Raw genomic sequence first — 5,363 nt, forward strand, 5'->3', positions numbered from 1 at the left:
ACAGTAACCTCCAACTCTTGCACTTAAGCGATTCTCTTGCCTCAGCCTCCCAAGTAGCTGGGACTACAGGCACTGGCCACAATGCCTGGCTATTTTTTTGTTGCAGTCGTCATTGTTGCTGGCCCGGGCTAGGTTCAAACCCGGCAGCCTTGGTGTATGTGGCTAGTGCCGTAACCACTGTGCTATGGGTGCCGAGCCTTAAAATTCATTTTAGATTGTCCTAAAAAGTTCTCCAAACTTAGGCATTACACAGAAGTTGTGTTCATTTCGGATCACACTAAATGTTCCTCAAACCTGAATGCAGACAGCCTAAATTTTGAACAAAGATTTAAGTGATATACACCTCCACCCCAGGTGATCTGACCCCAGTGCCCTCGGAAAGACGTCTGAAAATCTCTGGGTGTATGGACTCCCAGAGGCTGTAGATTAATACATGACCCCCTTGGAAACCAACACTTTTGAGGTTCGAAATAAAAATTATAGAAATAGGTCACTGTTTATAAATCTGAGCATTCTAACATAAAAATAAGTTAAACTAGCTTGGCGCCCGTAGCACAGTGGTTCAAACCTAGGCTGGAGGGTTTGAACCCAGCCCGGGCCAGCTAGACAACAATGACAACTGCAACAAAAAAATGGCCAAGTGTTGTGGCAGGCACCTGTAGTCCCAGCTACTCGGGAGGCTGAGGCAAGACAACCACTTGAGCCCAGGAGTTTGAGGTTGCTGTGAGCTGTGGTGCTACAGCACTCTACCAAGGGCGGCATAGTGAGACTCTGTCTCAAAAAACAAAAAAAGTTAAATTGGAAGAAACATTATTCTGGTTCATTCATAAGCAGTGAAAGAAGAACTTCAAATGTTATACAACTGAGAATGCAACATTTTACCAAGGCAATTTGACAGTACATATGAAAAGTCTTTACATATTTATACATTTTTTGCTCTGTTAATTCCATTGTCAGGAATTTATCACAAGGAAATAATTAGTGATGGTCCATAAAAATGCAGGTATAAGAATCTTATCATAGCAGTATTTATAATGTCGAGTTTCATGGCAGTCGCCTGTTTTCTAAAATGTCAGGGTTTCAGGCAGCTGTCTGCATCCTTGGCTCTTGGGAGCTTTTGGCTGAATAATAACCAGTCACCCTAAAGTGAGGCAAACATGAAGCAAAGTTTATTTTACTGAGGAAGAAAGTGTTAAAGAGGTGTGGTGGCTGGCGATAGTCACCAAAATAATTGAAAAACACAAGTAAAGTTTTAGTAAGAAAAAGCCAGGCTCCATCCTAGTGACTGCAGAGTCTATGCAAAGCACAATTGTGGGTTCTTTTTGGGGGAGACAAAGTCTGACTTTGTTACCCTTGGGAGAGTGCAGTGGTGTCACAACTCACAGCAATCTCAAACTCTTGGACTGAAGTCATCCTCTTGTCTCAGCCTCCCAAGTACCTGGGACTACAGGCACCTGCCACAATGTCTGGCTATTTTTTTTTTAGAGATGGGTAGGGGCAAGTCTTGCTCTTGCTTTTGCTCAGTTTAGTCTCAAACTCATGAGCTCAAGTAATCCACCCACCTCAGCCTCCCAGAGCACTAGGATTACAGGCGTGTGCCACCCTGTCCACAATTTTGGGTTTTATACATAACTTTGAGGAGTATCAGCTGCTTCGTAGAAGTGTCCTAGAATCTTAATTAACCCTGTTCTCAAAACAACCTACCTACAAGGTCTTAACCAATCTCATTCCCATAATAGCCCAGGTCAGCCGGATCTAAACCAATCGCAAGTAGCCAAACCATAGCGGTCATCCGCCCTGCTCATATCTAGCTAACTGCCTAACAAGAGCAAGATACAAGTTTAGGAAGCAAGATATGTTCACTGTAGACAAACAGACAATGAGCAGGCCTCCACTGTCCAGACAAGAAAGGCTGTGAGTATGGGCAGGGTTCTGTTTCCTACAGCCTGGGCCTACCTCACGATTCAGTCTTACTGCACATGCCGACTTCCCAGGAGCCTTTTTGGAAGCCCATGGGGGTGGGGTGCTGACTGCAATGTAGATTTAAGCTAATGACATGATAATTAGCCTTTCCAATCCCTAAGTCAGACCTTTTCCTATTCTGTTCCAATGTCAGAGGACGATGTTAGGTTAGTTTGCCCACTCCACCGTGGAAGCCTGTCTCACCAGTTTCCTCCGGTAGTAAGGACTCTAAGTGGCAGACAGTGTAAGCCTTACTGTTTCTTGACAGGCCATGTGTTTTGATGTGAATAGGTAATCGTGATTGCATTCACCCAGCAGTGATTGTCAGAAAATGGCCTTGAATAAAATAAGAGCTGGGGAGTACGCAGGTGGCAGGAAGACTGGAAAGGGTTAAGGTTGTTCTAGGTCACTTTCAAGGCTGCCAGACCCATGGGCTAAGGAGTTCTCTACATCCTTAGGCAGGTGGCACACTAAGTTCTGATTAGTACATTGGGGGCGGGGCCTTCTTCCCCAAGTGTGGCAATGGCTCCTGACAGAATTAAGGTAGATGGAAGCAGGGGACCCTCACTCTTGTCCTTTTCCCCTAGGACAGCCAGATTTCCGTCTACCTACTAATAATAGTAAAAAACTTAGAAATAACTTAAGTATCAAGGACAATAGGAAAATAAGATTTGGTATATCTACATGAAATAACATTAAAAATCATGTTATGGGAGAATGGTTATAAACTCTTATCTTGTGAAAAAGAAAGTTATATACAACGTCTCAATTTTGTTTTAAAAAAAGCATACGAAGTACTTACAAAAGACTGAAACACTAATATATCAACAGTAGTTATCACTGGACTACTAGTATTTTTAAGTTTTATTTCCTTTTTTTGTATTTTTACAAACTTTCTATAATAAGCATATACTATTTTTGTAGTCAAAATAAAATAAAAAAATTTTTGTAGTCATAATTTCTAAGAATATTTACTGAAATTGGAAAATGTTCACCGTACAGTACAATGCTAAATAAAACAATTTAAAAGCAATATGTTAATAAGTTACTATGTTAAAATTAGGTACTATCTATTAAAAATATAAAAGTCAGAAAAAATACATCAAAATGTAATAGTGGCTATAAGGGAGACAGAATTATTGAAGATTTTCTTTTCCTTCATATATTCTTTTTTCAAAATTTTCTGTAATGAATATATAGGCTTGCCTCATTTTATTGCACTTTGCGGTAAGTACTGAATTATTTTACAGGTTGTAGGCTTATGGCAACCATGCACTGAGCAAGTCTACTGGTACCATTTGTGTTTGTTTTTGCAGTTTTTGGCCAGGGCTAAGTTTGAACCTGCCACCTCCGGTATATGGGGCCAGTGCCCTACTCCTTTGAGCCATAGGCGCCACCCTACTGGTACCATTTTTCAAACAGCATGTATTTACTTCATGCTTCTGTGTCACACCTTGGTAATTTTCCCAGTATTTCAAACTTTTCCATTATTATTATATCTCTACAGTGATTTGCAATCAAAGATCTTTGATATTAGCATAACTGTTTTGGGGTGCCATGAACTGTGCCCATATAAGATGGTGATCTTAATGGATAAATGTCATGTGTTAGCCAGGCACAGTGACTCCTGCCTGTAATCCTAATGCTCTGGGAGGCTGAGGCAGGAGGATCCCTTGAATTTAGGAGTTGGAGACCAGCCTGAGCAAGAGTGAGACCCTGTCTCTACTAAAAATAGAAAAAATTAGCTGGGCATTGTGGTAAGCAACTGTAGTGCCAGTTACTTGGGAGGCCGAGGCAGGAGGATCACTTGAACCCAGGAGTTTGAGGTTGCTGTGAGCTAGGCTGACACCATAGTACTCTAGACTGGACAATAGAGTGAGACTCTGTCTCAAAAAAAGAAAAATGTTGTGATGCTACATGTGTTCTGACTGCTCCCACTGGCAGTTCCCCTGTCTAGAAGACCCCTTCTCCTTGTACCTCCCTATTCTCTATCGGCAGGACATTCTACATTGACATGACAATATGGAAATTAGGCCAATTAATAACCCTACACAGGCTTCTAAGTGTTAATGTGAAAGGAAGAGTTGCATTCTCTAACTTTAATCAAAAGCCAGAAATGATTAAGCTTAGTGAGGAAGGCGTACCAAAAGCTAGGAAAGGCCAAAAGCTAGGAAGGCCTCTTGCACCAAAGTTAGTTAAGCTGTGAATGGAAAGGAAAAGCTCTTGAAAGAAATGAAAAGTGCTACTCCAATGAACACATGAATAAAAGAAAGCAAACCAGCCTAACGGCTGGTATGGACAAAGTTTTAGCAGTCTGAAGGGCAGATCGAACTGGCCACAACATTCTCTTAAGCCAAAGGTTAACCCAGAGCAGAGCCCTGTCTTCAATTTGAAGGCTGAGAGAGGTGAGGAAGCCATAGAAGAAAACTTGGAAGCTGGCAAAGTTTTGTTCATGAAAGTTGGAAGTTAGCAGAATTTTGTTCATGAAGTTTAAGGGAAAAAGTCATCTCTGTAACATGAAGTACAAGGTGAGGCAGTAAGTGCTGATGGAGAAGCTGCAGCAAGTTATACAGAAGATCTGGCTAAGATGATTGGTGAAGGCCGCTACAGTAGACAAAAGATTTTCCATGCAGGTGAAGCAGCCTTCTATTGGAAGAAAATGTCATCTAGGACTTTCCTAGCTAGAAAGAAGAAGTCAATATCTGGCTTCAAAACTTCGAGGACAGATGGACTCTTTTGTTCAGAGCTAATGCAGTTGGTGATTTTAAGTTGAAGCCAATGCTCATTTACCATTTTCAAAATGCTAAGGCCCTTAGAATTATACTAATCTACTCTGTCCATGCTCTACCAATGGAACAACAAAGCCTAGATTATAGCCTATCTGTTTACAGCACGGTTTACTGAATATCTTAAGCCAACTGTTGAGACCTACTGTTTAGAAAAAAAGATTTTTTTTCAAAATATTACTGTGCATTAACAATGCAATTGGTCCCTCAATACGTTCTGATAAATATACACAAGAAGATGTATACGGTTTTCACGCCAGCTAACACAACATCCATTTTGTAGCCCAAGAACCAAGGAGTCATTTTGACTTCCAAGTCTTATTATTTAAGAAATAAATTTCATAGGGTTATTGTTGCCATAGACAGTGATTCCTCTGATAGATTTGAGTAATTTGAAAACACTCTGGAAAGAATACACCATTCTCAATGCCATTAAGAACATTTGTGATTCCTCTAAGGATACATGTGAATCTTTCTAATGGTAGAATATAAATGTCTTAACACAGTAACAAAGAAAAAGACATGAAGGCTATGTTAACCAGTTTGATGGAAGTGTTTTGGATTGTGAGTGAAAACCCCACACTGTACCCCAGAAGTGCATTAATGTACATAGTT

At 40.7% G+C, this 5,363-nt stretch overlaps 1 protein-coding gene across 1 annotated transcript in view; it reads right to left on the reverse strand.

Annotated features, from left to right (window-relative positions):
* SH3D19 (SH3 domain containing 19) overlaps positions 1-5,363 on the reverse strand; it is a 198,099-nt gene that overhangs the window by 97,698 nt on the left and 95,038 nt on the right. The window lies entirely within an intron of this gene.

The sequence above is a fragment of the Otolemur garnettii genome, unplaced genomic scaffold (genome assembly GCF_000181295.1).
Source record: "Otolemur garnettii isolate 467f Iridium unplaced genomic scaffold, OtoGar3 scaffold00041, whole genome shotgun sequence".
Lineage (NCBI taxonomy): Eukaryota > Metazoa > Chordata > Mammalia > Primates > Galagidae > Otolemur > Otolemur garnettii.